Source organism: Barbus barbus, assembly GCF_936440315.1.
Source record: "Barbus barbus genome assembly, chromosome: 12".
Taxonomy (NCBI): Eukaryota; Metazoa; Chordata; class Actinopteri; order Cypriniformes; family Cyprinidae; genus Barbus; species Barbus barbus.
This window is the reverse complement of record NC_136740.1, coordinates 24,647,712-24,660,872: the sequence shown is the minus strand read 5'-3', so window position 1 is coordinate 24,660,872 and position 13,161 is coordinate 24,647,712.

Here is a 13,161-nt window from a genome sequence, read left to right as displayed (position 1 = left end):
AGGGTGGCAGATGCCTTGACTGACCCCCAGTGTAGCCCTGCATTCATCCGCTGGATACGACACAAAGACAAAAGGCCGACCCAAACAGTACATACACTTGCCCATGCCTCGGGGTCAAAGGTCAGATTATCTTTCATCTAATTTTGTAGCACTGTTCTCTTTGAAAATGTATTTGGGTTTTATATGAATAGAGGCCAAAGCAATTAGTGGCTGTTGATTTGCAGAAATACACATGACAGAGTGAGACAAAAAGGTGTGTTCCTCTAATAGGTCATCTGACTGAGAGTTTTTAACAATGAACAATGTGTGACATCAAAAATAAAAGATAAGGTAAGCATTTTTACCTCTTTTTATGTGTGTGTGTGTGTGTGTGTGTGTGTGTGTGTATCCTAACTATACACAACTATGAACAGTTATATTTCCCCCCTACTGTTTGGTGATCTTGTCAGAACAGACTTGGGACACGTCAGGTTTGCAAAATGCTGAATTGAGATACTCGTGTTGTTCCAAACCTGTATAAAGTTCTTTTTATGTAGAACACACAAGAGCAAATTCTGAATATTGTTATTTTTAAGTTTTTTATCAACAGAGGCTAAAGAAATTAGCGGCTATCCATTTGCTTGAAAACACAAGACAGAGAAGGAGAGATGAAAATAAGAGAGAATTTGAATCCAAATCAACAATGTCCAGCATCAAAAATAAAAGATTATACAATAACTATACATACACAATTATATTTTTCCACCTTACTGTCTTGTGATTCAATTAAAACAGACTTTGAACCCATTATTAGTTTTATGAACTAAATAATCCTCATGTTGTTCCAAACCTGTATAATGTTATTCTGAATAAGGAATTTCTGAATAAGGTTTATATTGATAGAGGCCAAAGCAATTAGCAGCTGATGATTTGCCAGAAAGCACATGACAGAGAAGGACAGATGATAAAAAAAGGTGGCGTTCCTCTAATGGGGCATCTGTTGAGTTTCCCCTGACATGATTTTGAGAAACACCTGGCTTTAGCTTACCTGCTAATCGCATTATAACACAGGCCGCGGGCCATTTTGAAAACTGAGTCGGTGCTTTTATCTCGTTAACGGCAGCAAAACATTTCAAATCTAATAGTAGCATGTGGAGAACATTCCGGATTGGTTGTTTTAGTTTAAGAAAGGGAGAATATGCAAATATTTGCAGGGTGTCCGCAATGATGAACGTCTCACACACTTGTTTGACAAAATGCTTTATTTTTCTGGAAACTATTTAGGCGTTGTCACACTCGCGGCTCAATTGAGTGTTTAGAGACAATGGTCTGGTATTGGTTACTGTCATTAAGTGTGTGTGCATCTTGTCTCAGGGTTTGGTTAGAGTGTGTGCTAAGAGCAGGGTAAATTTGCACAGCCGATCAGACAATAGCAGTGTTTAGTGGTGGGGCAGGGACGCGACCTCTTTGCCATCTTCCATCTGGTTGCGCTGCTGGCCGTGTGCCTTGACTGCTACTCCTAAAACGCAACTTAAAGTTCGGGTGAGCTGGAGACCTACGAGCCTGCTTGATTTCATAAAAACAAGCTTGCGCTGTCGTGAACAATGGAGCGTTTGGGGTTGTACTGTAAAGTGATCCACTGAGAAAAACAAACACGGGGCATGAGCAGCGAGCTAGCAAGAACAGACCCTCCACGAACGAGGCGGGCCGATGGATTGAATTCGGGTTCTTGATTGGTAAGTCGGCCTGATGGACACCTCCGGGCTCTGTAGATGGTGCCTGGGGTGTCTCAAAAGGTCACAGCCCCTGCTGGCTCACACCATCCATTAGTCATGAGGCTTTGCAGCTTACCTGTCTAGCGTTTCAGCTCAGCACAATACGTTTAACCTCAATTGCGCTTGATTAGGAGGTGTGGAGAACGACCGGCTTGGAGCGAGTAGTCTTCCTAAAAAAGATAAGATATCAATTATGCACCTCCAGGATGAAGTCCGGGTCTCATCGACTTTTAGATGTCAGGCTGAACATTCCCTGAGCCTTACTAAAGAAAAGGGGTTCAACGTTGTCCCGAAACCAACTGCCCCCCACTCAGTAATTACCCCATTACGTGTTAGTGGCGGATGGAACTGTTACAGATGTTTTATGGCGGGGAGCCCTTTTCATTTTGTCTCCCTGATGAGGGACAGATTTATGGTGTAATTCAACGATGCCATTCAAGAGTGCAATTCTGAAAGCACACACGCACCCTCCCCCCTCACACACAAACACACACACAAACAACAAACAGATGAGTTGTTCCGGATGTGTTTCGTTTTTGTAGGCTCCCGTCTGGGAGACAGTCAGCCGGCGTGCATTCATAATGTGGTCTGACACTCTCGGCAGCGAGCGTACCACATGCACTTAATTTGGACTTGGAGGACTAACTGGGATTCCAGAAAGCAGTTTTTCATCAGAAATCTCTAGCTGTGTGTGTATGATCAGATACTTTTTGCTGCTTTTTCAGAATCATAGGATTTTCTCAATGGATGTGGCCTGTAAAGGGTAGAGGTGGTTGTCAGCTGAAGTGGTTTCTTCTCTTACCTATTTGAAGGTTAGCAGACGATGGAAAAAACACATTTGTGACTGATAGGTTTTCAAGAAGTATGCTGTTGGTGTCTTCAAAAGCAATGGATGATTCTGTGGCTCCTTGTTGCTCTCTTCATTGTGTTCATCAAAATATGTTCATCAAAATATTTTATGAAGTTGTTGCTGAAAGACTCACAAGCTTGGAATGACTTGCAATTAAATATTTTGAGCTCATTGCAATAGTGCATACCAGACTTAATAGCTTGTACTCAACATAAAATTGAGTTGACAGTGGGATCAAATTATGAAAACAAAACATCCGACAGGGTGAATTCCAGGTCATTTACCCGCAAAAAATAAATAAATAAAAAGAGAAAAAAATATACATTTTGCTTTGAGAATAGGATTGATTTAGGTTTAAAAAATATATATATATATTTTCTTATTTTTTTTTCTTTTGAAATTATTTTCATTACCTCTTTTTCTCATTGGTGGTTATTGTTACTTTCATATTTTTGATGCATTCTGCTGTACAACAGCTCTAAAAAGACAATAGTAAACAGTCATTATTGAGTTAAAATCAGTTAATTGTTGGAGATAATAATAAACATAAAAATAAGACATTTTATTAATAATTACTTATCTCTGAAAAAGACCTGCACTTGTTCTTTGGTTCAACCTATGTGGTCAGGTAAGTTAATATTAAATACTTGTAATTCCTAATATTAATATTGAATAATTATTTAATGAACTTAACTTTAAAATGAACTCTGCAAATCCTATAAACAGGTGAGTTTTTTTCTTTCTTTTTTTTGAGAGCAGTAGAGATTCTCTTTGTGACTGATGAGGCATTTCTCTTCCAGCTAAGGGTGACAGTTGTCAGGTACAAGTCTTTAACCAACAAGGTCAGAGGAGGAACAGTTGACATTAATCATTTACTAGCATGATACAACGGGGACCTGAGAGACTAGATAGTCCGGTCCAGCCAGGACTCTGAGCCAAACACATGCTCATCAAGTCCTATATAAAACACAGGCTGACATCAGGACAAATCAGTCAAAACAGATGCTGATTGGGTCAAAAGTTCTTGAAGTCATTTGCAACTAATAATTTAATTAATTATTGCTTAGAACGAATGTCATTCATTTTTTTGTTGTATTTTTTCAGTAATTGATGCATCTGAAATGCATTGATAGTATCCAAAATGCCACGTTTTGCCCATTTTCCCATTAAAATCTTAGTGTGCCATGATCCCTTTCCTGTCTAAGCAGATGTAACTTCATCTTCCTCATGCTTTTGTCTTTTTTTCTGTCTCCCATCACCTCTTCAGCGTGATATTTCTGTTTGCAGAAGTCTGACCTTTTTCTGAACTGCTCTTAAGTGAAAGGCACTTTCAGCTGTGGAATCAGATGGCAGTAACCATATGCTGCTCAACTGATACAAAGGTGGAAAGGGGAGGCTAGAGAGTCAGCATGCTGTGGTGAAAAGGAAAGTGTCGTGCCACTTTTGTGGCGGTAAGGGGTCTGTTGGTGCATGTGTGTGTGTTAGTGTTTGACTGGACGTGCTGAGAAACACACAGACGGTCTGCTTTGCCGTTGAGATGGTGCTTTTACATGGATGAGTGCCGTGAGCAAACAGAATTCTTTCCTTTGTGGACCACTTTGTATGAGAGTGTGTTTGCATGGGTCTGAGTGTTCAATAGTGCATGTAAGTGGGTGGGTCTGAGTTTGTCTGCAGATGAGGGACGCTGAATCTCCTGGTTTGGGTGTAATAAACTCCTCTTGACCCTTGGGTTCAGTGAAGTTGGGAGGCAGACTCTCCCTCTTCTTGATCCTGTTCCTCCCTGGGCTGCTGGCAGGAGGGCCGCTGACCGCCCCGTTTGATTGGCTCAGAGAATGACAGAGATAGAGAACTAGGGCCAGCTGTGAGTGGTCAAATGCCTCAACTGGCCTCAACTGGCTATAATTCATCACCTAGATTTAACAAAACGTCAGCAAAAATGTCCTTAAAGTCAACAGGAATTTTTGTTTACAATCCATTTTACTGTCATTTGATGTTCTTCTGAGTGAAACTGGATTTTCATTGAGAATAAATGGAGGGAAGGACTTGATTTTATCCATTGGGAATTGATTGGATGATAACATTAGATGTTACATTCCAGGATATAGCTGGGCAAGTTTGCTAAACACAAGGTGTGTTTGGCTATTATCATTACCATTATTCAAAAGCCCATGTGACCTACGTGACAGAAAAGGAAGATGGGTTATTATGTTTATTATGGAGATAAACATTTTCTTAAAAAAAAAAGTGGAATAACATGTTCCAATACGTCATAAACTAAGACCATAAAGGTGCATTAAGAAAGTAAAAAGGACACTTTTGATTTCATGTTGACTTTAAAATCAAGCATTGAAATGTATTAATACAGTGATAGAGAGAGCTAAACCCAAATCCACAACAAAATATAAGGAGAAACTGCTGAAACATACTCATGTTATTCCAAACCCATTCAATGTTCTTTTTTATGTGGAACACACAAGGTGAAATTTTGAATAATTTTATGCAGAATAAACACAGCTATTTCCATACATTGAACATTCTGCTATCAAGGTCTGTCAAGCTCTAAAAAGCATTTGAGTTGCATAAAAATGCACTGCATTCAAGTATTCTGAAGCATATTCTAACTTGATGTATGAAGACACATTGTGCCAGTTTTGACGTCACAAAAATAATCGTAGGGCAATGATTGGTTGATTAAAAAATACACTTTTTCAGAACCATCAAAAATCCAGGACCATAACTTACTTGTATAACCCTTCAGCAACATGATTTTATGTTCAGAAACACTTCAATTGCATTCAAAGGTATGTGGTCAGTTTTTTTTTTTTTTTTTTAATAAATTAATACTTTTATTCAGCCGTGAGAAGTGAGAGTAACGGCCTTTATAATGTCACTAAATATTTATATTTCACATAAATGCTGTTCGTTTGGACTTTCTATTCATCAAAGAATCCTAAGCAAAAATGTATCATGATTTCCACAAAAATATTAAGCAGCACAATGGTTTTTAACACTAATAATAATAAGAAATGGCTGCTGAAAATTCAGCTTTGCCATCATAGGAATAAATTACATTTTGAAATACAGTATATTATAACAGAAAACAGTACTTTTAAATTTTAATAACATTTCACATAATTACTGTTTTTACTGTATTTTTGATCAAATAAATGCAGTCTTGATGAGCATAAGAGACGTCTTTCAATAGCATAAAAAAATTCTCTATGGTAGTGTATGTTTTCTGGCACTGCTTTGGGTCATTCTCTGATTGTTTATGAGAGAACAAGACTTTCCTTTGAAATCATATTATCGTACTTTACTGCATTATGATTTCAATTATGCTTAAATTTGTAATTGCAAATGTGACCCTCAGAGTGTGCCCCCTTCATAAGCATCTCTTCGAGATTCAATACACACACACACACACACACACACGCTACCATAATCGGCAATATGGGGAGGGAAAGGAGGGGAGGATGAGAGGAAGAGGAAGGATGTTAGTTACAGGAGCAACATTAATTCATTCCTCAAGCTCCTCTTTGAAGAGCACAGGCAGCTATGACATGCTAAACGCTTCCAGAGATGTCACATTTCCAGACAATCTTAAAGAGCTCGAGCCTGCACTCTTCCTTTCATGTTTGATTCTGTTTTCAAGATTCTATGATAAACAGACGAGGACGGGCTGGGGGCAGGAGAGAGAAACAGAGAGACAGAGGGCGACAGGGAGGAGGGCAAGTCTATGCTGTCAGGGGAACCAGATGCCTTTGCAAATTGGCTCTTTGTCTGTTTCATAAGGGTTTGAAAACGCAAGTCCAAATTAAGACCTGGAATTTGCCTTCAGCCTTCTAGGATTGCAGGGATAGTGCACTGAATCCAATTAATTTACATTTTCAGGTCACCAAATCATGCCTTCAAATGTACAGTGGTCAGGTTAAACTATTCTTCACATGCTGCCAGCACTGCAGGAAACTCACATCCATTCTGGTCACAAAGATGAATTTGTTGTTTCTGGTTATAGAAGAGACATTAAGTGGCGAGTCAGCGCTCTACAAAACTTGTTTATTGTACAAAATAATAGCAAAAAATGTCCTTGACGTCAATGTGAATCGTAGTTTACAGACAATTTACTTTATTTTGTTGTATTTTCTGAGTGAAACAAGATATTTAAACAGAAAAAATGTAAGGTGGGGCTTGATTTTATCCATCAGGAGTCGATTGGATGGTAAAAAGTGGCCGTTACTTATAAGAATCGAGCCAGATTAAATGCTGTTTAAAGTGTGACCCTAACAAAAATGAATTGTATGGTATTATTGTAAAGTGATTCTATCAGACAGTAATATGATGTGCCATGGTATTTTTGACATAGAACATATAATGTGCTTGTACCATGTGGTATTTTGGGCATGTACCAATGGTGCTTTCGTGGTATTTTTGGAATTCTATGTGCACTATCGTTTAAAAGTTTGTGGTCAGTAAGATTTTTTTGGTAACACTTTAGTATAGAGCCCGATTCTCACTATTAACTTGTTGCTTATTAGCATGCCTTTTATCAACATATTGGCTGTTTATTAATACTTATAAAGCACATATACTGCATGACCATATTCTACATCCTTAATCCTCCTACCAATACCTAAACTTCACAACTACCTCACTAACTAAAACAACAAATTAGAAGTTTATTTAGTGTTTTTTATTTCTTTTAGCAAGGATGCATATGTGATCATACGTGTTACTAAAGACTTTTATAATGTTGCAGAGATTTACTTTTCAAATAACAATCTGGACACAATGCATTACAGTTTCTACAAGAATATTAAGCAGCACAACTGTTTTTAACATTTTATTTTTAACAGAAATGTTTCTTGAGCACCAAATCAGCATATTAGAATGATTTCTGAAAGATCGTGTGACTCTGAAGACTGCAGTAATTATGGCGAAAATTCAGCTTTGCCATCTCACAAATAAATTACATTTTAAAATATATTAAAAGGGGAAACACTTATTCAAAATTTAAACAATATTTCACAATATTCATTTTTACTGCATTTTTTAAATCAAACAAATGCAGCCTTTGGGAAGCATAAGAGGCTTTAAAAAAATAAATAAAATACATTCAAAAATCTTACCAACCCCAAATTATTAACAGTAGTGTATATATCATAGTACATTAATTTTAGTACCATAGTATTTACTTGTTGATGGTACATGGTATAGCAATGGTCGCTAAAAACTATGGCAGTATCATAGTATTTTGTTTAAATTTGAGTATTCTATTTTTGTACAGTAGTTTGTAACCTATAAGTAACTGATTCTAAGTCCTTTTGAATAAAAGCATCTCCATAATTTATATTAATGTAATTCTGCTTATCAATCAGTCTCTTCCTCGTCTATCAATGGAGTGGCAGAAACACCATTAGATGTTTAGGAAATGTGTTTTGAGAAAAAGTTTAAGGTCACTGCATATCTGAGCAGTTAAAGGACTGAGATGGACGGGAAATGTTCTGCATGGCATTGTCCTCAAATTTAAGAGTAAATGCGAGCCAGAGAAAACCATGTGGTGAGTTTAACCACATCCTTTTGACATCTCAAACCTACCCCCTCCTCTCTTGCTCTCTCTTTCTGAGGTCTGTGGAGTATTCTGTGTCCTAACACAGTGTTAGGGGGCAATAAAAGCCTTTGGGGAAACAGAGCAATTCCAGCCAAACTCTGGAAAAGAGGCAGTAAAGGGAATGCTAACCCAGGCAAAGAAAGAGAGCGAGAAGGGGAAAAAAATGGAGCACCCATAAAAATAAAATCATAAAAATACCAGCACAGTAGTGAAACATCTTTTCATTATTCTTAATAAAAGCCCTAAACAAGCCCTCAATAATGGGTAAGGTTTCATAACAAGGGACTGGTTAAACGTCTATGAATCTTGTTAAAAGATATTGGTTAGAGACAGCCTGCGTAGGGCCCGCCGAGCCGTTACATGGTCGGTTACAGTGATGGATCACTCGATAAATATGCCTTGTGCTTCTTTCAACAAGGCGGATGTAGCACATGTTCATTGTGATGCTCTGGAAAGCACGTGGAAGGGGACTTCACATGGGATCTTCTTGGACGAGCTGAGAGAGAGAAACCCTGGTTTGAGCTCAGTGAGGTAGGTCTGGATGCTGTCAGAGGTGATTGAGTTCCCACAGGCTGGTGGTGCAGGGTTTTTGGCAAAGATCGGGGGGCTCCTGGTGGGTTTGGTAGGAGGAGGGGGCATTCCAGAGTTCCAGCCAGGCTGATCGGTGATTGCTTCTCCTCCTCTCCGCTCCGAGGCAATGCACTGGCCCCGAGCAGCAGGATGCCCTCCTGACTGGCATGTCTCATTAACTGAAGTGAGTGGTGAGAAAATGAGAGAACGACCCAATGAAGCCACTTTACATACTGAACACTCATACTAAATGGCTGCATAGTACGTTTCTTCAGGTATAGTCAATGCTGTAATCAAACTAGATGCAAATATACAAACAAATGTTGACCTAAAGGTCGAGAAAGGTCGTGTAAAAAGAGATGAGCATCTCTGACTGAATGAGTAATGTGCAGCCAAAGAGGAAAACGAGATCGAAAGCAGCTCGCTGGCTCCATCAACAGGCTGCTGATCTGAATGACGTGCCCTTGGGCCAATTGCATTGCTTAGTGCAACAGCCATTAGCCAGGTTAGCTGTGGAGCACCACTGACCTCTGGAAGCTGGGACGCATCTTAAGAACATATGGCAAGGTGTTCAATGTCCTTTTAGGGATTTAACTGAATTATTTTATTTTATTTTATTTTAACTAGTCTTTGCTCTTTTGGTGTTTACATTATTTTTGAATTTGCTTTCCCATAAGGTATTTAATTGATCAGAATGTTGGTCTTTCATTGTTCATGAGAATGAAGTTCAGTGTATTTTTTTTTTTAAATATTTAAAAAAAATTATAATTTTTTTTTATATTACTTGAATTTATATTATATTATATTATATAATATTATATTTAATTTCAGTGGCAATTCATGCATTGAAACCATATTACATAAAAGCTTTCAGCTATTGCCATAAGATTGCAGTATTGCCCTGGAGAATATTCACATAGTTATGTGATGACTCAATTTATACAAATATTAATGTACACATTATTAATAAACAAACAAACAAACAGTGTCTGTACATTATACATGAAAGCAGTGTATTTGCCTTCCAAGAAGATATTTTATTGCTAAACATGTTGCTCCTTAATTGCTTATGACACTTAATGTGGTGTTTTATGTCTTTTAGGAAGTTAATTATTATTATTATTATTTTATATATATTTTATATATATATATATATATTTTTTTTTTAACCATGCTTTTTTGGTGTTCATTTTATTTTTGTCTTTGCTTTCCCAGAAGATATTTAATTTCTCAGAATATTGTTTTTTTATTGCTCATGTGACTGAATGTGGTGTTCAGTGTCTTTTGGGGAAGATTTTTATTTATTTATTATTATTCTATATTAATTAAATTCTTTATTTAATTTTAGTGACAATTAAAAAAAAATACTAATGTACAATTATTAAAAAACAAACAAACAAAACAAAATGTGTATAAATGATGCATTATACATGAAAGCAGTGTGTTTGCCTTCCCAGAATATACTTTATTGCTAAAACTGTTGCTCCTTAATTGCTTATGACACTTATTGTGGTGTTTGATATCTTTTAGGAAGATAATTTAATTATTGTTTATTTTATCTTATTTTATTTGTTTATTTTTATTTTTTATTTTTACAGGCACAATTCGCAATTTATCAATTGTAACATTTCAGCTGTAGTCCTAAAGCTGCAGTATAGCCCTGGATAACATTCACTTAAAAAGTTATGATTTATAAAAAATACTAATCTACACATTATTAAATAAAATGTCTAAAAAACAGCAAAAATTATACATTACCCACATAAGCATAAAGTGTGTTCTGCCTTCCCAGAATATATTTTATTGCTAAAAAATTCCTTTCATTGCTCATGAGATTAAATATGATTCTCAGGTATGTTTAACTGCTCCTCCACTACATTCAGTGGTTTATCATTATAATCTGCATACAACACAGTAATGCAGAATTGTATCTGTGCTTTTCAGCAAACTCCCACAAGTCACCAGGTTTACCCCCCCCCCCCCCCCTTTTTTTAAGTAAGTCCATTGTATATCCAAAGAGACATCGGTAGAGCAGAGAGTTCACGTTTAAAACACTGAATAATAACAATGCTGAAACAGACAAACAAAAGCTTTCCAGCTCACAGAACTGTGTCAATAAAAGCCTGGATTTACAGACATGTCAATTTTATGAGTTGGCAGTCGCAGGACCAACACTCTTCTCTTACTGTGCACTGGTCACATAAAATGGCTCAAGTGTTTATGTAGCCTGTGGCAAAACTCTGCTCTTGGTTACAACAGTGCCAGCATGATAAGATGTTTCCGGATGAAGTTATGTGTATGATAAAAGTGTAGTTTCACATCCCATATGAAGGAAAAATCACAAATGAGATCTTTTTGTTTTTTTCTAGACTCCAGTCTAGAAGCAGTCATTTCAAAAACTTTTTGGTTTTCAGAAGAGATCTGTTCTCATGTTTTCAAAGGTAGCAAAATTTACAATCAGGAGTCAAAGATCTGAATATAAACTCAAACATTATTCATGAAATACTTCCAAGACCAAATTTCTTGAACTCGAGCTGATGAAATTAAACCAGCTAACACCCCTCTGAAATCAGCCAACAGAGCAGTCTGTCCAAATTAGGACCAGCAATTAGTGTAGCTGGTTTATTTATTTTTTTGTTCTTTATATATTGACTGTATATTAACAATAAGTTGAATTTGTTTCTATTTTACTTAAGGAATTGTATGAGAAACAATTAAGACAAAGTTGATACTTAAAACGTTGCTGAGAGCCACATAAAGACTCATGAGCAATGAAATAGCAATAAAATTTTCCTCTGGGAAGCCAAACCTGCCACTTCTAAAGCACTTGATGCTTACCCTGGTGATATGCTTTTTCTCTTACTAGGAAAAAAGTGAACTTTCCAGTATTTAAAAGCATTTCGCACAGCATTGCTGTAAACAGCGTTTTCGAACAGAAACAGCTCTGGCTATTTACATGGAACAGGATGGTGGCAATCTGCTTTAAGTGATGTCATGTTGCCGGGGATGGGGTCTCCCACCCCTGCTCAGCGGGGAGATTTTACAAGGGACACTATGATCTCACATACTGCCCTAGGATCAGTGGTCGGCCTGTGGGGGAGTTCTGCAGTGCGGTGTGTGTTTCTCTGCCAAGCACAAGTCTAAGTAAATAAACAGTGGAACATTAAAAGCCTGGCCCATTCACCTCTGCACCGCTGCATTAGATTGTGCAAACATACATTCATCCACAGTTAGTGCTGCTGACACTGTGCTCTGGAGTTTAGTGATGATCCTTTCCTGCAGTCTTTACTCTACTTTGCTCTTTTGATGTAAAAGATCTGAAGATTAAAATGAAAATTCTGTCATCATTTATTCACCCTCATGTCATTCTAAACCTGTGCAAGACAAAAGGTGAATTTTTAAAGCAACACCATCACCATAAAAGCGATCCATACTAATGTTTCGAGGCTCTGTCCGAAATCGCATACTCTCTGAGTAGGTGCTTCTTTTGAATAAGTAATTACTTAATGACCATTAAAAAAAGTATGTTCTATTTGGTGTGAATGTGTAGAATGAATGTAATCTGGATGTACTACATTCAACATAATGTTGTCGTCGCTTCACTATCATTCACAAATCCTCTCCCGTGGCTAGTAAAGTGTCTGCTGGATGCACACTTCAGAAATAGTAAGTTATCCAAAGACCTTTTTCCTACTGTTAATAAATTACATACTACTCTGTTCACATTCTGTTTTTCTTCAACCACGCAGTAGGGAAGCATGCAATTTTGTATGTAGCCCAAGCCTTCTGATGCTTCATAGTCATGAACTTTGTGAATGAACCAAGTAAATGAATCTTTTCAGTGCATCATTTGATCCAGTTCCAAACCTGCTCTAAATTATTCTTTCAAATATCAGGATCAGAATAATTTTTTTTTTATTTGTTATCAATAATCCATTAATTGCACAAATCTATTAAATTACTTCAACAGACTTGAAATGTAGTGCACAAATAAAACTGGTAACCTTGAAGGGCTAGTTTTACTTGACTGAACAAAAATAATTAATTTCGATTAATGTTCAGTTAATGTATTTCTGCAATAGTACATTATAATTTTGACTTGAATAAAACCAGTTTAGATGTTACCATGTTTAGGTTAAAATTTCTTTAATGATACTTTTATGGTGCTTTTACATACTTTTTAAAGACCCCATTGACCTCATGTGAAAAACCCATTAGCACATTAATAAAAATCATTTTGGTTTAATCCTATTTTTAAAGTGTGTAAATAACCAATACAAATTCTTTTGTTTTTTTACAGAAGGTAGTTGTTTGGGTTCAGCATCACGGTGAGTAAATAAGGCTTCAAATTTTTAATCAACTAAGTTATCTTCATATGT